Source organism: Stegodyphus dumicola, chromosome 10 (assembly GCF_044657685.1).
Source record: "Stegodyphus dumicola isolate Sdum_Otavi_A_Nest chromosome 10, ASM4465768v1".
NCBI classification, from domain to species: Eukaryota; Metazoa; Arthropoda; class Arachnida; order Araneae; family Eresidae; genus Stegodyphus; species Stegodyphus dumicola.
In genome coordinates this window covers 125,827,757-125,840,282 of record NC_140777.1, presented here as the reverse complement: position 1 = coordinate 125,840,282, position 12,526 = coordinate 125,827,757, and the positions used below count along the sequence as shown (strand labels likewise).

The 12,526-nt window shown below is 38.9% G+C and overlaps 1 protein-coding gene and 1 non-coding gene across 2 annotated transcripts in view; both read left to right on the top strand.

Moving 5' to 3' along the window:
• LOC118203410 (alpha-2-macroglobulin-like) overlaps positions 1 to 12,526 on the top strand; it is a 173,550-nt gene that overhangs the window by 109,148 nt on the left and 51,876 nt on the right. The window lies entirely within an intron of this gene.
• TRNAS-CGA (transfer RNA serine (anticodon CGA)) lies at positions 66 to 138 on the top strand. The gene has a single exon. It is a non-coding gene; the product is annotated as a tRNA-Ser (tRNA).

The following is a 12,526-nucleotide window of genomic DNA, read 5'->3' as shown; positions in this document are numbered from 1 at the left end:
AATTCGCCTGTTCTTACGAATAACAACATTTACATTATGCGGCATTTCTTCCGCCTTCTTAACATGCCTTCGTGGTGTAGTGGTAAGCACACTCGACGCGAATTCGAAAGGTCCGTGGTTCGAGTCCCGGCGAGGGCATTGCTCACCTTTCACATCTCCAGTTTCAAAAAAAACCTAATGTATCTACAACATTATCAATCTTTGATATCTGGGAGGATGGGTGCTCTAAACTCGTTTTTGTCCCTTAGTGAAGAAACACTTACGCCACCCAAAGGCATGAGTCGTAGAGAGGTATTCTTCCCCCTTCGAAATTTCAAATAACTGAACATTCCCTCGAATGAAAAATTTGATCACAATGCATTATTCCATATTCCGGGACAATTTGTTTTCCTTCATCAGTCTCTTGAAACCACGACTGAGCAAGTTCTATTCTATACGGAAGTTTAGGTAAGGGTGGTGATTGTATTCATCCAAGAACATACAGTGATGTGTATGAGTACATGGATAGTGGTTTGTAGCAGTAACAGTCCCCTTCATATTTGAATCACCTTTTATTTCATTCTAACTTAAATTTCAATCCCATATCCCTTTTCACACATTTTAATATCGTAAGCTCGCTTCCAATTACGAAGAAGCATGAAGGACAGACGATAATAAAAAGCAGACTACTGACATAGTGAGCAGTACAGACACAGAAGAAATTAAATAAAAAAATAAAAATGTTAAAATAAAAATTATCGCAAAATTAAAAATTATTAGAAATTACTAAATGGATTTTTTTAAATTGTAATAAAAAGAAATATGCTTATTTATATTGGATTTAGCAAAACTCAGGATCTTTCCAGGGCCATAAATTAATTTGTGAATGCTTTAGAGCTACTTTTATCCAAATCATCAAAAGAAGAGAATAAATTCCCGATATGAGAAAATATAAAGAAGTATCTTTGGATGAAATGTGAATATGATGAAATGTGACTATGACAGCTGCGAAGAGAAATGATAGTTGTAGCTGTGTTAACACCCTCATCACACACAGAACGCGATTTGCCGAATTACACCTTAGACATACACCGCTAAAATTGTTGTCTGTTTGGAATTTTTTTATTTATTAATTAAATTTGTGTTTATTTAGCCTAGGTTTTGTTTGCCTTATATTGGGATACAAAATGTACAACTTTTAAATATTTACTTACTTTATTTAAGATAATTTTAATGCATAGATAAAAAGAACGCACAAAACGTATTAAAAAATTACTAAATTAATTAATTTTTTGATTTCATAATTTTGCTTGATAATTACGAATTTAGAATTTGCTTATGCCACTTTGTTACGAAATATCATTTTATATTTAAATGTCCTGTATTCTAATTGAGAAATATTCTGTAAAAAACAAACTCCATATATGAATTTATGATTAAAAAGTATATGATAGCTTATGATCAAAAAGAATAAATTAAGGGTATAATATAAGCAAGATGTTTTATTAAAATCGGAATTAGATTTCGGTCACGTGAATTTAAAAATTTTGGCTTATACTAAAACTTTAATAAATGTATATATACTTCATTTATTTTACTTTTTATTACATACTTGCTTTAAAATGTATTTGATTTTCTATATTATTTAAAATAATGATTGTGACCTGAAATTTTCTTGCAACGCTTATGAGCAGCTCCTTTATGCCAGAAACTTATGAACCGCATTAGATTATACAGAGATGAGCGATGTAATTCGAATTAAAATTTGATCATTTGGCTAGGCAAAGCACTATAGGTCTATCTGCTTCAAGAAAGAGATGCCTTCGTAAAGAGCGTTTTAAGAGAAAATGGCTCATATTTAATTTTCTCATGAGAAAACAACTCTAAAAAACAAAGAATTTTCCATTTCCGTTGCTGTACCTACTTTACTCTAGCATATTATTTCAAGTTTAAACCATATATATCCATTCCATTAACAGAATATTATTATTCATTAACTCAAAAATTATTATGAAAGTTTCCGATGGATAAATTTCAAAAATTTGCTTTTGAAATGTTTTTACGAAAATTTCCCTTGCGTGAATTTTAAAAACTCGTTTTCTTCCATTTACATTACATGAAGGAGATAATATTGTAACGCAATGCCCAGCTGCAGTAAGATAGCTTCCCCGCAAAGCCGGTTGAAGGTTACCAGATTTGGCGTGAAATCCCTCCTTTTAGCGACGAAATTGGCGATATGCCATGGACGGACCAAGAACATTCTAGAATGAATTCAAGAACCGGTTTTCCCCAGAATGTTCTAGAAGGCAAGGGAAAAGCTATATATACCCTGACTGTACGGGGACTAAAAGAGTACGTTGGGTTTAGTAGTGGTGTTTTGAGTTCAGAGATTAGCTTGAGAGCGACTGGACCGAGCCGGAAGCTGTACTTTAATGCTATGCCATTTGCTGTCATCACCGTTATAGACTGAAGGCTGCGTTGCTAATTGTTTCAGCGTGTTTGTCGTGATTTTTCGACAATTTTACGACGTTTTACTACTGTAAGCGTGTCTCTGGTACTCTCCTGTGTAATACTGAAGAATAAATTGTGTTTTGATTCTTCATCAATTTTTTACATCAATCACTCCAAATCCACGAACCCGTAGAATACAACAACTAGTGTCAGAAGTGGGATTTGTGAGTGAATGCCAGTGATTCGCCTATAGGAAAAAGCTATGGTGGAGAAAAGGAAGGCTTTGATGGACTTCTTAGCAGCTGTAAAAGCCGGTCAAGCAGAGATGAAAACCCGACAAGAAGAGATGGGAGCCGTACAGGAAGATATCGCGGCGGGAGTGGAGAGCGAAATAATATCATGTCAAGAAGAAATAAAAGCCGGACAAAAAAAGCTGCAAGAGAAACTCCAAGTGGAAGTGGATCGAAACAAGATTAAAAGCGACATCGTGCAGCTTAGACAGAAAACTGGAGCCAAGATAGCAGATGTGGAAGAAAGATTTGAGGAAATATTAAGAAAGTTTCGGAAAGACGTAGATGTTTTGAAAGAAAACGGGACTGAGCCCTAGAATGAACCTGAAAATTTTAAGGTTTTCCCAGTTTCTTCTCATACGGTAATCAAACCCAGCATATATGATGAAAAAAATCATGGATTGTATATAAGACCACCCAGTTTTCGATCGTGGCGGAAACTAATAAGTGGGACTCCCACGTGAAGGCCTCGCACTTGGCTGCATCACTCCTATGCGATGCTGCAGATTTCTTAGGAGTGTACTCCGAAAACCAGATTTCAAACTTACATGCCCTCTTGAATGCACTAAAACTGAGATTCGGAAAAATGTGGATAAAGGACTGTAGCCACCTGCAGTTGAAAACCCGCCAGCAAATAAATAATCACGGAATGCCTTCAAGAACTGATAAATGACGTCGACAGGTTGGCGCATCAAGCATATCCGCACTGTCCACATGACGTCCTCGAAAATATGGCCCTGATGCATTTCGTCGATGCAGTCAAGGATGAGGAAGCTCTCAGACTGGCGAATCTGAGAGACCTAAAATCCTCCTTAGTCTTTGTCATGAAGTTTAAATCGGCTTAACAAGCGACTCGAAAAGATCGCTATCCTATTAGAGAGGCTCAAAAAGAAATTTTGATGTCGCAAAACTGAGAGAAGAAATAAGAGAGATTCAGAAGGCGTTAAGAAGGTCAAATAAAAACAACACTGGGAAGAAAATAATCAAGTGCGGGGATTTCGGATTGGAAGGACATCTCCGCAGTAACTGTCACGTGAACCAAGACCAGGACAGAGCTCCCGTGAAACCAAACGAGAGAAGCTCAAATGCGGCAATCTCACGCGGCGGAGGTTGCCAAGCAGAGATGCAAACCCTTTGAAAGTTCTACAGATCTCTTTAATGAGCGGCGGAGATAACGGGCTGTTCATTGAAGGATACGTGAAAAAGCATCCTTGTAAGATGATCATCGATACGGAAGCAAATGTAACCATCATTAGAACAGATGTAGCTCGGGAGCTGAACGAAACTTTGCGCTGGACTCCACCCTGTGTGGCTTTACAGACAGTGAAAAGTGATATCATAAGATTCCGATTGAAGGTAAAATTACATCACCATTACCTTCAGAAATAAGACCTACGAGCACTTGGCTTTCGTCGCTCACATCGTGGATGGATTAATATTCGGACTGGACATTTTGCCGAAAGTAGGAATTTACGCTGGACTTTAAAGAGAAGCATTCTGCAAACGAAGATAAAGCTATGTCTGAAATAAATACAGCATTCCTTCAGCTTACCAAGTAACAGAAAAATTAGATGTCACCATCCCGCAGATGACAGAATTATTAACAACCGGGTTTCATAGAAAACAATAGCTTCAAATTTGGAATAATGGAATGTCCATAAAATAGGCCAAGAGTTGTACTAGTCGCTTCGATATTAGCAGGCCTTTTGAGACACTTCGTCCTTGCAAGAGTGCGAGTGTTAGCCACAGACCGAGAATCATCCAGAAGGGTGAAGTGCTAACAACATGCACTCCAGTTACGCGCGTTAACAAAGCCCCACTCGCAATTCCAACTGAGGGCAACTGGGAAATTAATGGAAGAACTTTTGCAGAATGCAGATTTAACCAACGAACAAAGACGCACAACAGAGAATTAAAACATTTGAATATCTATTTTCTAGAACATTCAAAGATATTGGACGCACAAATCTGACGCAACATCGAATTGATGCGGAAGATCCCAGACGTCTTCCACTCGCAAAACAGCCAGACGTTAGAAATCTTCTGAAGGAGATGCAAGAAAATGACATCACCGAACCATCCACTAGTCTATGGGCATCTGCTATAGTTCTCGACCAGAAGAAAACGGTTCGACAAGATTTTGAGTCGACTACCGGACACTAAATAATGTCGCTAAGAAAGACAGTTACCGGATACTAAATAATGTCGCTAAGAAAGACAGTTACCTTCTTCCTAATATTAACGGTACTCTAGACACCCTTCCAGGACACAAATGGTTTTCCACTCTGCAACTCAAGAACGGATACTGGCAACTGAAAATTCACTTTGATTATAGAGAAAACCGCGAAAACTGCGATGATAGAGAAAACTGCGACCAAGGTCTCTATTCGTTTAAAGTTATGGCATTTGGACTCTGTAACGACCCTGCAACATTTGAACGCCTGATGGAGGCAGGGCTTCGTGGCTTATCTAAAGAATCCTGTCTGGTCTACCTAGATGACATCATTATAGTGGGCCGTAGTTTCGAGGAACATCTAGAAAATATCTGGAAAGTGTTGCAGAAATTGAAAGATTCCAGCCTGCCAAGCTGAATCCTTCGAAATGCAAATTGTTCCGCAGTTAAGTCACCTATCTGCGGCACGTCATCTCCTCCGAAGGTGTCCAGACAGACCCCCAGAGAAGGAAACGACATTACGCCTTGTGGATATTTATCAACTACGGAACTTCCTGGGCCTCTGTACTTATTACGGAAGATTCTGAAAGGGTTCTCCAACACCGCAAGGCCCCAGCATAAATTAGCAAAGAGTAAACAAAAATTTGTGTGGACTGAGGAGTGCAAAAAGTCATTTAATCTTTTGAAGGCGGCGTTAACATCTACGCCCGTGCTCGCAGCCCCCAAATCGACAAACAATTTTTATTAGACACAGATGTGAGCAGTCATTTCCCAAATGATTGATGATCAAGAGCGAGTAATAACTTATTGGAGTAAGTGCTTGTGCAAACCGAAAAAGGAATAATTGAGTTACCCGTAAAGAATTTCTCGCTATCATAAAAGCCATAGAACATTTCCATCATTCTATTCCACCATCGCAAGAAAATTTTTCTTGCGGACCTTTTATGCTTCCCTAACCTGGCTATTGAATTTCAAAAGTCCTGAAAAACAAATAGCCAAATAGTTTCAAAAACTCCTGCACTGCAGGCATTGTTCAAGAGCCGAGGTTATATACTGGTTGGCAAATTCTAGGATCCGGCAAAGAACATCTACAATATCAGCCGATCCAGAACCTTGGAGTGATGAAAATGTTAGAGTATACCCATTGGCTGATCCTGACATTAAGCGAATAATAGAGCTGAAACAATCATCGAATATAAAACCTAAGTGGCTGAACATTTTCTTCTTCAGTCCTACAACTAAAAGGTACTGGGCTCTCTGGGACTCACTCCATTTCCGAAAGGGAGTCTTGTATCAAATATGGGAAAGCGACGATTGAACTAATAAGAGATGGCAGCTGCTGTTTCTTCGGAATCGAATATCTGATGGTCCGAAGGATATACACAGCAGCCTAACAGGAGGGCATTTCGGCTATATGAAGACGCTAAACAAGGTTCGAGAGCGTTTCTTCTGGATTTCGGAGATAACCGATGTTGAGAAGTGCTGCTGACTTTGTGATGCTTGCGCAGCCAAGAAAGGACAAAAGGAACGTAGCCGGGGAAGGCTGCATCGATAGAACGTAGGAGCGCCTTTCAAGCAAAATGTTCTCGACATACTTGGACCTTTTAGGTGGTAACAAATACATCCTCGTTGTCATGGATTATTTTACGAAGTAGCCCGAAGCGTACTCAATTCCATACCAAGAGGCTGTCACGACACAGCTAGAGTTCTGCTACAGAACTGAGTGGCTAGGTTTGTTATCCCTCTCAATATTCATTCCGACGAAGGCAGGAACTTCATTTCGGCTGTGTTTAAGGGACTCTACGACTCATTGGAAATCAAGAAAACACAGACGACCTCATTACATCCTCAGTCTGACGGCATGGTGGAGAGGTTTAAGCGTAGAATCCCGAACCATTTCTCGTTCATGGTTTTCAAGAGCCAAGAACACTAGGATCGCAACCTACCCCTCTTTCTGTTTAGTTACCGTAGTGCCGTCCACGAAAGCACCGGCTATTCTCCATCTCAGGTGCTCTTCGGTCGCGATCTCAAGTGACCTGCTGATTTCCCAAGTAACCTGCTTTTCGGCTGCCCTCTAGATATACATTCCTCGCCTGAGAAGTACGTGCAAGGCCTCCAGGCCTAGTTGGAAGCGATACACAGGTTTACCCGGGAGCGGATCAACACCTCGACGAATAAGATGAAGAAGAGATACGACGCAAGAGCCACAGAACATGAGTTCCAGGAAAACGGCAAGGTGTGGCTGTGGAATTCGTCATAAGAGTATCTTCCCCAAACTACATACGCATTAGTAGGGTCCCTATGCAGTTCTCAACAGACTGAACGACATCGTGACACGGATCCGTAAGTCACCCAATTCCAAATTAAAGTCCTTCATTATGACAGATTAGTCCCATACTATGGCCATAGTACCTAGTGCTTCTCATTCTTGGGGGTACCCATAATTATAGATTAATTTTTCTAGATAATTTATGTATATAACTTGTACGTAGTTACTTGTTAAGGGCAAATATTTGTTTCTATTATTTTTGTTTACTTTGTTACCTTTTGAATTTGGCTTCTGACCAAGGTTTGTACTGCCCGGAAGGTGCTGTCCTTGGGAGGGGGCAGTGTTACGAAATTCCAGGCTGCGGTAAGATAGCTTCCCCGCTAAGTAGGTTGAGGGTTGCCAGAAAGTGGCATGGAAAGGCAGGGTTGCCCAACTTGGTGCAAAGTCACCTATTTGGCTACATTTGGTAATAAAATTTGCGATTTACCATAGACGGAGCGACAACATTCTAGAGCGAATTCTTACCGATTTTCCCGAAAATATTCTCGAAGGACATCAAAAGCCATATATACCCTGCCTGTAGCGGAGTAGAAGAGTATGTTGAGTTCAGTAGTAATGGTGACCTGCTTTTCAGAAATTAGCTTTAGAGCGACCGAACCCGATCGAGAGCTGAAGCTGCCTTCGCCGTTGTAGCTTGAAGGCTGTGTGATTGTTTCAGCTTGTTTATCGTAGTTTTTCGACGACTGTAAACGTGTCTTTGGAACTCTCTTGTGTAATATTGACGAACAAACTGTGTTTTGATTCCTCATCAAATCCACGAACCCGTAGAACACAACAATATGAAATTCATTTTTATTTTGACAATCGATTTCAAAATATCACTGTCATGTTAATAGTAGTTAGTTGAATACTGTAAAGCATACGAGAATTATCTGGCTAAGAAGAGCGATGCCTTCGCAAGCAACTGCTTTGGCTTTTATGATTATGGCAAGGCACTCGGGGGCTGTCTGCCTTAAGGGTAGGAATACCTTCGTCTTTTTAAGGGAGGTCCTTTTAAGGGAAACTGGTTCGTAGATATGTTACACATGGGAAAACCACAAAAACATTCATGCAACCAGCCTGTTCGCAGGATTCGAACCTCGGACTGAACTACCAGTGTTCAGAGATTTTACCGCTTAGTCACTGGTGCGCGAACTTTCTAAAGGAAGCTGGCTCGTATTCACTATCTCAAGCACTCCTATCCATGTTAAATGTCAAGAGATGAAGATTATATAATGAAAATTAATATTGTAGTTTATCCGCTTAAGTATTTATAGCAAAAATAAAAGTAAAAAATTCTTGAATATTTTATAAATGAACCTGAAGTTCCGTAAGTTCCCGACTACAAAAATTCTCTTTTTGACGGCTGTTAGCATATAGTTTCGGTGCAGAGAGTCAACAGTTCATTTGATGTCAGTGTTAAAAGCTAAACTCAGTTTATTGTATTATCTGATACTTCCGACTTATTAGTTCAGCTGCTGTGACGTCGTTGATGCTTCAGTGAAAACGGAATCAACACTGGTATTGGTGATGCATCACTTTAATTATAGCACATACCACAGATACAACATTTAATTAATACATTTAGAAAACTTGAGTACATATCCGAGTTGGTGACACGATCAGAGACGTTAAAGAAGATAGCACTCGTCATCACTGGACAAATTTAGTCTCCACACCTCAGCTCGCTGGCGGAGCTTCCCAGCACTCTTCTCTCACAGGCGTCTCACCGAAATCTCATCTCTTTACGCATGCGTAATTCTCAGTTAAGTCATTGCCATTCACAGTTCTTTAAATAAGGTGTTAAAATGAATTATAGTACTCGTAGTGTGAGGAGTTTGCTAACGACGTTCTCTCTAGTCAAGAGCATCATAGGTCTTTCTAGTAGAGAGTTCAGGAGCGTTCTTTACAGACTCTCCTTCCGCCTCCGATTTTGTTTTCCTCGGACAGAGGAAATAAAACTTTTTTTAAAGTTCCTACAGGATAAAATACAAGTTCAGGCAGGCGTTCGCTACAAACAAACACCTTCAGCCTCCAGTTTTTGTTTCTCCGGACACAGGAGAAGTAAACCTTCACAGTTCACAGTTTATGGTTTCAATACAGATTGTTCAACATTTTACCAGTTAATTTTAAACCACACTGTTAAAAAGGCTCTCCACTCTCATAACCAGGCCATCATAAAAAAACACATATAAAAATATACATACAATATATGAAAAACAAAACAAAAATTTTTGTCTTTAAGAATAAAGCTAACAATTTACTATATAGTATTAATTTTTAAAAAATACAATATACATAATTAAATAACAAGACAACTTAAAAGAAATGATAACTAGTCTATTTAACTGGCATGTACAGAGTTTCTACTTAAGCAGTCTACATTTAAGTTGTCACTTCCCTTTTTATGATGTATCGTAAAATTATAAGATTGCAAGGCTAAGGCCCAGCGTAATAATCGACCATTTCTACCTGCGTTATTTTTTAGCCATACTAGGGGATTATGGTCCGTTTGAATTGAAAATTTAGTCTGCTCATCTATATACCCTTTCAATTTTTTTATTCCATACAGAATTGCGGCACACTCTTTTTCAGTGGTCGAATACTTCCGCTCACTATCAGTAAATTTTTTACTGAGATACAATATGGGATGTTCTTTTCCTTTATCATCCTTTTGGGCTAAAACAACACCATATCCTTGATCTGACGCGTCTGTCTGTAGTATAAATGGTTTAGAAAAATCGGGTGCATGTAGCACAGGCCTACTAGATAACTTTTCTTTTAAGGATTTGAATGATTCATTACATTCATCATTCCAAAAAGGGAATAACAAAAAGGGTAAAACATCATTTTACCCTTTTTGTTATTCCCTTTTAACAAATCTGTCAAAGGTGCGGCTATAGCAGAAAACATAGGTATATATTGTCTGTAGTATCCAGCTAACCCTAAGAAAGCTCTAATCGCAGTTTTAGTTGTGGGAACAGGAAAATTTTGAACCGCTTCGATTTTTAGTTCTGCTGGAGAACGTTTTCCTCGACCTACTATGTGACCGAGATATTGCACTTCTTCTTGTGCAAACTTGCACTTAGAGGGTTTAATAGTTAAATTGGCTTTTCTTATTCTTTCTAAAATTTCATGTAAATGTTCCTCCCACGTTTCAGAAAAAATAGCAATATCATCTAAATAAGGGATCGCATATTTCTCACATCCGCACCATATTTCGCTCATCATTTTACTAAAATAATAAGGAGCATTTTTAAGCCCAAATGGCATGCGCAAAGGCCTATATACTCCAAAATTTGTAGCAAATGCAGCAATTTTCTGAGCCCTAGGGGTCAGCGGAATTTGCCAATAACCTTTAGTTAAGTCTATCAAGGTGATAAATTTGGCTGCTGCAACAGTTTCAACACGTTGCTCTATATTGGGGATCGGATAGAACTCAGTACGCGTTATTTCGTTTAACTTTCTGTAATCAATACACGGCCTAGGATCCCTACCTGGTGCTTCAACAAGGATCATGGGTGAAGTATACTCAGAGGGTCCTGGTTCAATAATCTTGTATTTTAACATTTTTTCAATCTCGACTTTAAGAATTTCGTTCTGTCGATTTGTCATTCTATAAGGCTTATGCTGTACGCGTTTGTCACTGATTATTTCGATATCATGTTCGACTAAATTTGTTTTCCCTGGAATAGTTGAAAATATAGCAGAAAACTTTACCAACTTTCCCAACTGCAGGATTTGTTCATCATTAAGCCTTTCTTTAAGATTATTTTTTGCTATTATTTCATAAAAATCAAACACTTTGGGGTCAGTTAACATATAAGGAAAATTCTCCTCTAATTCCGAATGTTTAACTATCTCCTCGTTGTCAAGGAGCACCATATTCAGGTCTCTTATGATAAGGTTTTAACATATTGATGTGATACACTTTATTTCCTTCCTGATTCCCTTCAAAACTAACCACATAGTTTGTTTCTGATAATCTTTTCTCTATTTTTCCCGGCCCTTTCCATTGAGGAGCGAGTTTATGAGGTTGATTCACTGCTAATACTAATACGGAATCTCCTGGCTGGAATTCCCTTTTCACGGCATTTTTGTCATACCATTTCTTCCTTTTGTCCCTCACCTCTTCCATTTTTTCTGTAGCTAATTCTCTACTTTTCTTTAGCCTATTGATTAATTCGAAAACATATTCTATTACGGTATCTTCTTTTTCCTGAGGATCTAACCATTTCTCATACAATAATGCGACAGGCGTTCTGAGGTTGGTCCCGTACACTAATTCAGCTGGACTAAATCCTGTACTATCATGCGTTACTGTCCGCAGAGCAAAGAGAGCGGCAGGTACTTGTATTTCCCAATTTGGGGCAGCTTCAATACACAATACCTTTAATACCCTTTTTATTGACCTATGGAACCGTTCCACAGGATTGCTCTGGGGGTGGTAAACCGAACTTCTGGAAATTTTTATACCAACCTCTTCAAAAATTCAACGGTTAAGCGACTCATAAAACATTTCCCTTGATCAGTTTGAACCTCCCTTGGAAAGCCCATCCGACTAAATACCTGCAAGAGTGCACTTACAACAGATTTCGACGTTCTATCCGGTACCGGGACGGCGTAAGGATATTTAGATGCTAAGCACATAACTGTAATAAGATATTTATTACCTTCAGTAGATGTAGGCATAGGCCCGCAAGCATCTACATTAACCTTACTAAAGACTTCAGATATCACAGGTATTATTACCAACGGTGCTTTCTTTTTGTCACTTGCTTTTCCTAGACGTTGACAGGAGTCACATGTTTTAACGAATTCCTCAATGTCTTTATAACAATTTGGCCAGAAAAAATGTCTTAGTAACCGGTCTTTTGTTTTCAGAACTCCTAAGTGACCTGAAGTTCCTTCATGACAAATTGCTTTAATTTGCTCTCTGAGGTTTTCTGGAACAACAATTAAATGTTCTTCTCCTCCTAACTTATTTACCTTCTTTTCTACTAAAACCCCATTTTTAATCCCATAACTTGTTTTACTTCCGCTTTTTACTAGTTCTAATAAAGGCGCAAGTTCTTTACTTTTTTGTTGTTCATCAATAAAAGTACTTGAGTCTATTTGAATCGCAGGACTTGTGGGGACACAAAGGTTGACGGGGGGTAATATCTTTCTGTTTTCAGACCTCTCATGAGCATCGTCCTCCTCTTTCAATTCTAACTCATTCTGCTCAGAATTTTGATTCGTCTCACCTAAATTTTCCGCTTCCTTTAATTGTCGTGCTTGAGATCGAGTGACGACCGCATTAACATTACCGACATACGACGAATA